This window comes from Oncorhynchus clarkii, unplaced genomic scaffold, assembly GCF_045791955.1.
Source record: "Oncorhynchus clarkii lewisi isolate Uvic-CL-2024 unplaced genomic scaffold, UVic_Ocla_1.0 unplaced_contig_382_pilon_pilon, whole genome shotgun sequence".
Taxonomy (NCBI): domain Eukaryota; kingdom Metazoa; phylum Chordata; class Actinopteri; order Salmoniformes; family Salmonidae; genus Oncorhynchus; species Oncorhynchus clarkii.
The window spans coordinates 102,334-115,309 of NW_027258012.1; the positions used below are offsets into that span (position 1 = coordinate 102,334).

The following is a 12,976-nucleotide window of genomic DNA, read 5'->3' on the forward strand; positions in this document are numbered from 1 at the left end:
CCATCTCCATTAACTACATCACACCTGCCCAGACCCACTAGAACACACCTCCATCTCCATTAACTACATCACACCTGCCCAGACCCACTAGAACACACCTCCATCTCCATTAACTACATCACACCTGCCCAGACCCACTAGAACACACCTCCATCTCCATTAACTACATCACACCTGCCCAGACCCACTAGAACACACCTCCATCTCCATTAACTACATCACACCTGCCCCGACCCACTAGAACACACCTCCATCTCCATTAACTACATCACACCTGCCCCGACCCACTAGAACACACCTCCATCTCCATTAACTACATCACACCTGCCCAGACCCACTAGAACACACCTCCATCTCCATTAACTACATCACACCTGCCCTGACCCACTAGAACACACCTCCATCTCCATTAACTACATCACACCTGACCAGACCCACTAGAACACACCTCCATCTCCATTAACTACATCACAACTGCCCTGACCCACTAGAACACACCTCCATCTCCATTAACTACATCACACCTGCCCAGACCCACTCGAACACACCTCCTTCCCCATTAACTACATCACACTTGCCCAGACCCACTAGAACACACCTCCATCTCCATTAACTACATCACACCTGCCCAGACCCACTAGAACACACCTCCATCTCCATTAACTACATCACACCTGCCCAGACCCACTAGAACACACCTCCATCTCCATTAACTACATCACACCTGCCCAGACCCACTAGAACACACCCCAGTGGCAATTTTAGCATGTCAATCTTGGTGGGGTCTCCTCAATATTGTTTTAGATGCATGCCTGCAAGACACAACACAACAGTAAGATGTTGGCATGATCAGTTCAATCAAAGCTACCGTAACGTGATTTTACGTAATTTTATCTGTGGCCAATGACCTTGAGCCTTCTTGGAAGGCCACTTGTAATATTAACTCTATGGCAGGATGCAAAGCGCTGACATTTTGGATGTCTACCTTTACTAAGGACATAAACTTCACCACGACGTAGTGTCCCCATGAGTGACAGAACACTGAGCCAATTACAGCGCAATGCTCCTGTTTTTTGCTGGCTCGCCCCACCGCCACAGAAAGCACTGAGCTAAGCTGAAACACCTGCAATTTGGAGCTGCCTTACTCAAGAAAACAAAAATATACCATGTGTGTATGCAAATGTATTAACTCAATGATATATATATATATATTTTGACATTGTTTGCAACTGATGTGCAACACTTATTAATGCCAAAATAACATGCAAAACAGGCAAGCCCCCCCACATGTTTATATATATTTGATTTCTTGGGGGCAAAAATTCTGGGGCTCTGCCCTGAATGACAGGTCGCCACTGACACACCCCCATCTCCAGCTCCTGCATCACTCTCCGCCACATGGCCTCAAACTGCACCATTTTATTTCTCTCCATCGCCCAGAACTTTACATTTTTAGATAATAAAGAATTTGACCTTTCCGTTGAGTTTACAGTGGAAGATTGGTTGATTTCCAGTTTTTAATATTTAAGATGATTGATGAGAAAAGTATCATCCAACCAACGGGTATCTCAACACACCCTCATATTCCATGTCTTGAAATATGTAGACAGACGGATTGAACACAGTGTCTCCTGACCCCTCCTGTCTCAGCCTCCAGTATTTATGCTGCAGTAGTTTATGTGTCGGGGGGGTAGGGTCCGTTTGTTATATCTGGAGTACTTCTCCTGTCCTATTCGGTGTCCTGTGTGAATCTAAGTGTGCATTCTCTAATTCTCTCCTTCTCTCTTTCTTTCTCTCTCTCGGAGGACCTGAGCCCTAGGACCATGCCAGAAGAGGACTGGCCACCCCACATATGCTCTCTCTAATTCTCTCTTTCTTTCTCTCTCTCTGAAGACCTGAGCCCTAGGACCATGCCCCAGGACTACCTGACATGATGACTCCTTGCTGTCCCCAGTCCACCTGACCGTGCTGCTGCTCCAGTTTCAACTGTTCTGCCTTATTATTATTCGACCATGCTGGTCATTTATGATAATTTGAACATCTTGGCCATGTTCTGTTATAATCTCCACCCGGCACAGCCAGAAGAGGACTGGCCACCCCACATAGCCTGGTTCCTCTCTAGGTTTCTTCCTAGGTTTTGGCCTTTCTAGGGAGTTTTTCCTAGCCACCGTGCTTCTACACCTGCATTGCTTGCTGTTTGGGGTTTTAGGCTGGGTTTCTGTACAGCACTTTGAGATATCAGCTGATGTACGAAGGGCTATATAAATAAATTTGATTTGATTTATGATTTATTTCTGACAGTCAACTTTCTAACTCCACCCATATCTTTATGACGTCATAACATTCCCATAACATTCCCAGAAGGATTACTGAGTTATTGGTAGTTTTACACTTCAGACATGACTGCCGTTGTCCTATTCTCCCTGTGCACCTGCCAATGTAAATCCATTAAGTGAGACAAGTTACCAGACAGGACGTATTGCTAATGCTCTTCCCATTGATAACCTGAATGACAATTAACTTGTGGGTGGTGGTGGTGATGACGGCCTATTAGATGATATCGTCCATCGGGATTCCCCCCAAGAAAGAAGACGCTCTGGATTGATCACTGGGGTCAGATGTGAAGGAGGTTGATCATCAGGAGTCAGATGTGAAGGAGGAGGTTGATCATCAGGAGTTTATGTCCTATCGTTTTGTTGGACAAGTTTGCTTACCACCAAAAGAAAACAACTTCCATTTCACATAATAATCAACTACAATGCTTCACCTTCTACAGTATAAACATGGTGTAGATTGGCTGTCAACAATTAAAAACAAGAAAAATACATATATTTTTCCCCACAAGCTTCTAGAACTCCCGTCTTCCTAAAAACACACTAGCTTCTAGAACTCTCGTCTTCCTAAAACCCACTAGCTTCTAGAACTCTCGTCTTCTAAAATTCACTAGCTTCTAGAACTCTCGTCTTCTAAAACTCACTAGCTTCTAGAACTCTCGTCTTTCTAAAACTCACTAGCTTCTAGAACTCTCATCTTCCTAAAACTCACTAGCTTCTAGAACTCTCATCTTCCTAAAACTCACTACCTTCTAGAACTCTTGTCCCCTTAGAACGAGTCCAAACAAAACTCATCTCCAATACAGAAAAACGTGTCAAAATAAATTGTGATCCATGGAAAAGCACTGGCTAAACGCAAAACACAAATATTTTTGACTGCCCACCCTTGAAACAATCAGCAACCAAGTTGTCCTTACCACCGACATGTCTGAGTTCAAGAGGAAACTCCTGTAATATCCGTAGTAACTTTCTACCTCACTGCAGAGCTTCTCTCTCTCTTCTCAGGGTTCACTCGATAGGCATGTTGTAGGATCGGGGCCCAGTCTCTAGTACATTTGGGTTGGCACATCTGAGAATGATCCCTGATATTATAAAAGCAGGGCAACAATGTCAATATAATTGTACCCAAAAATTGTCAGTTGGTTGCATAAATAATTCTTAATACTAAATGTTACATTAATTATAAATATGAAAACCAAATGTACACCCCTTTGTTAATATGTAATAATTAACATAATGGTGAGGCATGGAATAATAAAACATGTATCTTTTGTCAGGCTGAATGTTTGAAATATGAGGTGATTTGAGTCATGCTTCTTCAGTAGTGGAATAAAGACAATTAGCACTTGAGTGTTGTCAAGAAATGCTGGAGTGATGTAGGATTGTTAATAAAATTGATTATAGACCAATGTATTATACTGCGACCATGTGTATAGGCTGCAAGTACCTTGAAATTAAGTTGTTTTAAAGTTGTTGAAAAAAACAACCCAAAACAACATTTTCAACTTTCCCATTCAACTACAACCGAACGCATATTGGACGTTGGGCATAGCCTTCTTTTCAATGTCTTTCCAATTACATTTTTCCCCCCCAAGTTTCCAAATCCATAACTGTCACAAGAATGTCTAGTTCCAATGATATGAACTCAAAACTCACAATCTACTTTGACCAATTCCCCAGTCAGACTGCTGGGGGTTGTAAGGCCCCTTCATAGAAGAATTGGACAAAGTCCCAGAATTTCTGCAAAAGGTAAGTTCTTTATTCAGAGAGCTCCGAAAATCATACAAGCACATAGCCTTTTATACCTCACATTTGGTCATATAAATACCCCTACTCTTCTCAAACACTGTCAATGCTGTTTTACAAGTCTTCTCCAACACATACATTGCTTATCATATCCTGAAACATGTTACATAATCTACTGCAAGCCTAACGGTTTCCCTCAGCCCTGGGTGGGGAGACCTCCTTCCTGTTATCAGTTTTACAGTGGTCACAAGTTGTCTGTCACAAGCTGTCTGTTAACAGTTCCTTTTTTCCTTGAATGTCTCACTTGAATTGCTAAATAGTAAAGTCTTCATTTAACACACAATAGAGAATTACAGTCTATTAATTCTAATTCTTTACACAGTTATACGTTTCAGGGTGGAATCCTTTAGTCATTACCTTAAACATATACATTCCATTATCAATAACCAATATGCAGAAACTGTTTGTGATATATTGAAAGCCTAAACATAAAATGTGCTATATACACAAACATCTGCCACAATAATCATATTACTTGAATTTTTCTTAAACAAGCACCTGAAATAAACTGCACAAGCACCAGAAACGCTGTTGTTTTGACAAGTAGCAATAAATCAATGATATCGATTAGGGGGGAGGTCAGATTGTACGTGCTGTTGAAACGAACACAACTAAAAAAACAAATGGAAGAGATATATTTCACCTCACTGGTTAGAGGACAACCTGCAGAAGACAGTCAGCTACATGTTGGAGTGATGCATTTAAATGTAGGGGTCGCTAAACAAAGGAACACAACACTTATTTGTCATCACTCATCGATATCATGTTGAAATCAATTGTGCCGAGAGGAGGGAGATGAGGTTGTCCGTCCTGTTAAAACTAACAGCTCAAAAACCACACGGAATCTGGGAATAATGTGTACATCCCTGGTTAGAGGAAAATGTGTAGAAAACAGCTCGCCACATTGTTGCATTTTGACTCAAGTGGGTCACCAATGTGGTAAGTGTAACGACTCCTTTTGTTAGTCACTTTTCGTTAAATCTCATAAGTAGTACTCTTCCATTTCAGAGCCTGGATTTTTCCCCTGAGGCTAATATCCACATCATGCTGAAATCAATAGAACAGGGGGCAAACGTTTAGGGTTCTACATTGTGACATCATTCAAATAATCCTACTATAATGTTAAAACATTCTACATTGTGACATTATTTCATTGATATCATGAAACAAATCCTTCATGTATGTATTTTCTGATGTTTGATCAGAGATCTTTTTTCAGAGATTCTCTGGTCACATTGATCACAGCTATGACGTTTCTCTCCTGTGTGTGTTCTCTGGCGTATCTTCAGAGGGCTAGATTGAACAAAACTCTTCCCACATTGATCACAGCTATAAGGTTTCTCTCCTGTGTTTTCTCAGATGAATCTTCAGTTCCCCAGATTGAACAAAATTCTTCCCACATACAGTACAGCTATAAGATTTCTCTCCTGTGTGTCTTCTCTGGTGTGTCTTCAGAAGGCTAGACGTAAAAAAAAACTTCCCACATTGAGTACAGCTATAGGATTTCTCTCCTGTGTGTGTTCTCTGGTGTGATATCAGGCCATATGGCTGAGTGAAACTCTTCCCACATTCATCACAGCTATATGGTTTAAATGATTTCTCTCCTGTGTGTGTTCTCTGGTGTGATATTAGGCTTCTTAGCTGAGTAAAACTCTTCCCACATTGATCACAGATAAAAGGTTTCTCTCCTGTGTGTGTTCTCTGGTGTGATATCAGGCTGGTTGAATGAGCAAAACTCCTCCCACATTCATCACAGCTATATGGTTTCTCGCCTGTGTGTGTTCTCTGGTGTGATATTAGGCTTCTTAGCTGAGTAAAACTCTTCCCACATTGATTACAGCTATAAGGTTTCTCTCCAGTGTGTATTCTCTGGTGTGATATCAGGTTGCTTAGCTGAATAAAACTCTTCCCACATTGATCACAGCTATAAGGTTTCTCTCCTGTGTGTGTTCTTTGGTGTACAATAAGATGGCTAGATGTATCAACACGCTTCCCACATTGAGTACAGCAATAAGGTTTCTCTACTGTGTGGATTCTCTGATGAATTTTAATGCCTGCTGATGAGGTGGATCTCTTCCCATAGTCAGAGCGGTGAATTATCTTCCCTGTGGGTCTCTGCTGGTGTTTCTTGAGGAGTTCTGATCTGGAGAGACTCTTCTCTGCCTCTTCAGCATCATGAGGTTGTTGAGGCTCCCCAGAGGATCCACGATAGTCCCATATCTCTCCTGTGTGAACAACAAAGTCAGACAGATGATTAAAGGCCCACAACAGCGGAAATCCACTGTAAAAGGTGAGGCCAACAGCGTAGCCATGATGTTGTACAACAATTGACGTATGTAATGAATGTAATGATTATTTGACAATTGTCTTAAAATGAGCAAGAATAGTCATATTTTCTCTTGTTTTCACATTAGTAGTAACATCTAAGATTGTAGACTAGAAATAAGTAAATCATGTTGTTGAAACTCTAAGCAGTGTGCCAGACGACTTTTGGTCTCCAATATAGGCCCCTTTCTGTGTTTAATAAAATTGTATGTACTATATCTTCCTAGAGCAAAAATGGTGAGCAAAGATTTTAGTTTTTCACAATGTATTCTGAATGGGGGAAACTCAGGGGAGTAACCTCCATTTCCAGGTTGCTAATGAGAGCATTTCACACTACTTTGGATTAGAGGTCGACCGATTATGATTTTTCAACGCCAATACCGATTATTGGAGGACCAAAAAAGCCGATACTGATTTTTAAAATATATTTTTTTAATGTATTTGTAATAATGACAATTACAACAATACTGAATGAACACTTATTTTAACTTAATATAATACATCAATCAACTCATTAAAGTTATCTAGCATTAAAGTTATCTTATAAAAACAATCAATCAACCATAATCACTAGTTAACCACACATGGTTGATGATATTACTAGATATTATCTAGCATGTCCTGCGTTGCATATAATCTGACTGAGCATACAATCATGCGAGTATCTAAGTATCTGACTGAGCGGTGGTAGGCAGAAGCAGGCGCCAAGCATTGCGCTGTTGTGTGTCAAGCATTGCGCTGTTTATGACTTCAAGCCTATCAACTCCCGAGATGAGGCTGGTGTAACCGAAGTGAAATGGCTAGCTAGTTAGCGTGCGCTAATAGCGTTTCAAACATCACCCGCTCTGAGCCTTGGAGTAGTTGTTCCCCTTGCTCTGCATGGGTAACGCTGCCCCGAGGGTGGCTGTTGTCGTTGTGTTCCTGGTTCGAGCCCAGGGAGGAGTGAGGAGAGGGATGGAAGCTATACTGTTACACCAGTAATACTAAAGTGCCTATAAGAACATCCAATAGTCAAAGGTTAATGAAATACAAATGGTATAGAGGGACATAGTCCTATAATTCCTATAATAACTACAACCTAAAACTTCTTACCTTGGAATATTGAAGACTCATGTTAAAAGGAACCACCAGCTTTCATATGTTCTCATGTTCTGAGCAAGGAACTTAAACGTTAGCTTTTTTACATGGCACATATTAATTTCTTCTCCAACACTTTGCTTTTGCATTATTTAAACCAAATTGAACATGTTTCATTATTTATTTGAGGCTAAATGTATTTTATTGATGTATTATATTAAGTTAAAATAAGTGTTCATTCAGTATTGTTGTAATTGTCATTATTACAAATACATTTTTTTAAATTGGCCGATTAATCGGAATCTGCTTTTTTGGTCCTCCAATAATCGTTATCGGTGTTGAAAAATCATAATCGGTCGACCTCTAATTATGGTTGAATTCTCCTCATGGATGAATTCTAGAATATGCTATATAGCCTAGGCACCTGTTTAAACTATCATTATGACATCATGGATGAATTCTAGAATATACTATATAGCCTAGGCACCTGTTTAAACTATCATTATGACATCATGGATGAATTCTAGAATATACTATATAGCCTAGAAACCTGGTTAAAACAATCATTGTGACATCATGGATGGCCAGTCCTTGTATTCATAGTGAATTCAGGGGGAGCTGAACTCAAACCTGGGCCCAGGGACTGTAAGCCAAAACCTTAGAACTGTTACACCAAGATGTCGGAACCTCTTGACGAGGTCGCTAGTTGTTGGGTTACGGTTGCTACAATAGCTTTCTCTTTGAATTTGAGAGTGGTTACACTTCTCCTTCCCCCATCACTCAGCTGTTCACCAAACCAAGTCTCTGGGCAGTCATTTTGATGCTGTTTAAAAAACCCACACAACCCAGCAATCTGCAGTTCAAACAATAACAAATCTGTCATTCCACCACTGTTTTGGTAATACAATGATTATGGGATTGGAGAAATGTAACTACAGACAGACCTATGGATGCAAGGCCTGACCATCAATGATATCAACATTATAGTTTTAACCATGTTGAGGCAGCAGGGTAGCCTAGTGGTTAGAGCGTTGGACTAGTAACCGGTTGCAAGTTCATATCCCCGAGCTGACATTTTGAGGCGATACAGTGTTGATTTACATTGTTTCTAAACATTAAAGTAAAAAAAGCTTATTCTGGGTTCTGATGGGGTACAACAGTTGAACTAAGCTCATGAAGCATGTGTTATATTCTTCAAGAATCAATGGCTATAAATTAATTATTTAAAAGTCATAACATGAATGTAGCAATTGCAGATTTCTGCTTTAACACCAAACATCTGTTCAACAACTGCAGAGTTTGTGCCTCTGTTGTTAAGACAGTACTTACTAGTGTTAGTCAGGTTACGGTTTCTCAAAATCACATTTTGGCTAAATTCATCATTAGAACCATTGGATGCCTTAAGATGCATTCGGAAAACCGGGCCCAGATATCCAGGTTCCTCTTCTTCCTCCTTTTTCGATGTAACAGTCATCTCTCTCTCCTCCTCTTTCACTCTATAAACTGCATCCTCCTCTCGTTTTACTGTAACATCCTCCTCCTTTTTCACTCTGAACGCGTCTTCCTCTTCTTTCACAGTAACGGCCTTTACTTCTTGTTTTACTGTGATATCTACTTCTTGTTTTACTGTGATATCCACCTCTTCTTTAGCAGAAGGAGAGTAGCTTAGTGACCGCATGGTCGCGGATGTTAGCTATGCTAATGCTAACTTAACCAGACTGCTAGCTGACTAATAACAACAACGCCGTAAATATTAAATTAAATCGGATAACTAACTAGACAAAAGAAGTGTGTTTAAAATACAGTGGCTAATAAACACGAAAGCGTCTGAAGAGCTTTACTGGTTCAGCTTTTTTGTCTAGCAAGCTGCCGAGGTGGATAACTTACTGTTGCTGTTGAAAGAAGCGTTCCGTCCACTAGATTATACGTCACACCAACAGCATAACCTTAAAGTCTCAGACCGCCATCTGCTGACTGGAGTGGGTAACGCAGTTGAGTAAAATGTATATTTTATTATCAGACAAAAAGTTAAAGGGTAGGAATCAGGGACATCGCTAGAACTAAAATATATATTAGCCCCCACTAAATAAATCAATATCAGTCCATATATTTTTTCTGTGATTTCTTTTTTTCGTCAACCGTTCCATCACATTTTAAAAGTCCTACCGGTTCGGCACTAGGACCAGGGGAGGCTGCTGCTACACTAGTGACTGTTAGACTTTCTTCAGCAAAGATGGCAGACAGAAATACTAGGAGAGAGGGGTACCCCTACACAGACAAGAAATGGATCAAAGATGGCCAGCACACCAGGCTGTCATTTTGTAAAACAGTGGATGTATAGAATCTAGCTAGCTGAAAAATGTACTGCAAATTGAATGTGCAATTTTGTAAGCTTAACTTGCTGATATTTGCCATGCAGATAGATGAAATCGCATAGATTGCTATGTTCTTGTTATTCTTGTTCTTGCTTATTATGCAGTGGATGATTAAAATCCCTGAATGCCCATGGATGTGTAGCTAGCTATCTAGCCGATCTGTGTATGGACCCAAATGTTTGGTATACATATTAGTTCAGAACCTAGCTATGAACCTCAGCTATCATAGCTAGTTGTATCAACTTCAAAACAGCCTGAATGACATTAATGAAGCCTATGGATTGAGAAGAATATATGATCATGTTGTACCAAGGATGCAAGTCGTATATACATGTAGTTATTACTATGCATGAGATCCCCACATTGTAGCCTGTACATTTAATATATTCACTGATCATGTACTCTACCTTGGCAAATTAATGTGCAGTTTAGGTATGAATGTCTTTGAGGTGATCAAATTCCTGTCTTTGAGTGAGTTTTAGGATTCTATTGAAAGAAAAATATTTTTTTTTAAATAATAATACGATTGTATATTATTATTTAGAAATACTTATTTTTTCTTGTTTTTAATTGTTGACAGCCAGTAGACACCATGTTTATGTTGTAGAAGCATTGTAGTTGATTATGTGAAATGGACGTTTTCTGTTGGGGGTGAGCAACCATGTCCAACAAAAATATAGGATATATTTGTTGTCTAAAGGGGGAAGGTGTTACAGGCTTTAGTCTTTCCATTTATGTTTTGAGGTTGGACTTTAGCACGTATAGCTCGTTAGCACGTAGGGTGCACTGATTGGTACCACCTCATTAGTCAGTATGTGTTTCACCTGAGCTGGTCCAGGTTCTATTTAAGAGTGTCTGGCCCAGTGTTCCAGTTGTCTTGATAGATGTGGAGAGTTAACACCTTTAGTTGCTCCACCTTTTTGGTTAAAGATGTTTTCATTTCAGGTTGAAGCTTCTTTCTGAAGAGAGCTTTTTTTTTTTTTTTAAGAAAAATGAATACAAACAAGCAAACCTGGTCGGTTCCGGGGATTGGTATAGCAAATACCGTAAGATTTTCATGGACTGAAAAGGAGATGGAACCTTGGGGCAGGGAAACTTTTGGAAGGACCATATTGATGGGATGCCTCAGGATAGAGGTGAAGGAAGTACTCTGCCTTCAAGGCAACCCAAATGAAAAGGGTTTTGATGTGACGTTTCACAAGCAAGAGAAACATGATGATGTATTGAAGATGGCAAAGGAAGCGGAAAGAAAAGGACCCCTGTGCCATTATGCGGTGACCAGCCTGGCAAAGAACAACTTCAGGGTGGAAGGAGTGGGGGGACAGCCTGCCAGGCTTCCTCGAGGTCGAAATGAGGGATTTGGTGGAGGGGTTAGTGGGGATGGGACGTTGTGTCTCCCCGCTACCTCCTTCACCAAAGAAGAAAGGGATAAAGAGGGGGAGCTTGGCAGGAAGTGAGAGGGAGGGGGGTGTGGAGGGGGAGGGGGGGGGTAATTTGTCCTCCCGGTTTGCCTCAGCCCCTTGCATTTTAGTGGATGACTCCAGTGAGGGGTCGGTGGGTTGTTTGCTAGAGGGATCCCAACTCCTGTTTGGGGAGATGGGGTCCCCTATATGCAGCCCCGAGGCAAACAGGGAGGGGGGGATGGTGGGTGGGGAGGGAGGACCAAACACACTGCCTGGATCATGGGTTGGGATGGAGAACGGGGGGGCGTCAGGAGAGGAGAGGACGTCCCCGCCGGTGGAGATGGACCAGGGGAGCATCGGGTGAGTCTCCTGGTTTTTCTTTGGGATTTGGGGTTTTTATTTGTTGTAAATAATTAAATGAATAGTTCTGTTTCTTTTTTTAGTCTAAATGTTAGGGGGTTAAGGGATAATGTTAAAAGGAGGGCGGTTTTTTGTTATTTAGAGGGTGTGGGGTTTGATTTCTGTTTTTTTACAGGAGGCTCACCTGAGGGATGGTGGGGATGTGTGTAGATTTAAGAGGGAGTGGGATAAGGGGGAATCTTTTTGGGGCATAGGAGGGGTGCACTCAACAGGAGTAGGGATTTTGTGTGGGCATAGAGAGGTTAAAATAGAGAACACTTTTGTAATAATGCAGGGTAGAGTTTTGGGGATAGATGTTAAGTTTAGAGAAGCTAGATATAGGTTAATTGGGGTGTATGGGCCACAGGTGGCGGCAGACAGGAGGGAGATGGTGGACTGTCTGGCGCCCCTGTGTGTTACAAACAGGCACTTGGTGATAGGAGGAGACTTGAATATAGATTTAGGGTTAGGCGGTGATAGCAGTGCAGGTGCCATCTCTGGGCTAATGGCTTGCCATGGTCTGGTTGATGGTGGCCTGCACACTACTCCGGCAATGGTCGGTCCTACATGGCGCAACTCCAGGTGGGTTGCGCGGAGGCTCGACTACATTTTTGTATCCAGGTCTTTGGGTCAGTTGTCTGGGCGGCTGTTGCCTGTTTTCTTCACGGATCACGACGGGGTGTTCCTGCAGGTGGGGTCGCCAGTCTGCCTCTTCGGCAGGGGGTACTGGAAGTTAGATCGGGATATACTGGAGGAGCAGGCTTTCGTTGATGCATTTTTTTGTTTCTTTTGGAGGCTTGACGGCCTCCGGTCCATGTGCGAGGGGGTGTTAGAGTGGTGGGATTTAGTCAAGGGGAGGATAAGGGCTTTTATAATAGGATATTGTAGAAGGAAAAAAAGGGAGGAAAGGAGGGAGGTGGATCGTATCCAAAGGTTAATTGAACTTGAGTACGAGGCAGGCAACCTCGGCGGGTCGATTGACTGGGAGAGATTCGTAGCCCTAAAGGCGCAGCTCAGGGAGCTGCAGGAGCAGAAGGCTCGAGCTTTCCTGGAGTGTGCGCATAGTGGCTTTCTAGAACATAATGAGACTTGTTCCGCTATGTTCTTTAAGTCGGTTAGGGCCAGACAGAGTAGGAAGGTAATGCAGGGAGTTAGGGAAGAAAATGGTAGTATAGTAATTTAACCAGAGGAAATGGTCAGGGTGACAACTGATCATTTCCAAGGTTTATTTAAGGAAAGGGAAATAGATGTAGAGCAG

At 41.7% G+C, this 12,976-nt stretch overlaps 1 pseudogene; it reads right to left on the reverse strand.

Annotated features, from left to right (window-relative positions):
* Window positions 1-5,053: 5,053 nt before the first annotated feature.
* On the reverse strand, window positions 5,054-9,219 carry LOC139394493 (zinc finger protein 180-like; annotated as a pseudogene).
* Window positions 9,220-12,976: the final 3,757 nt, after the last annotated feature.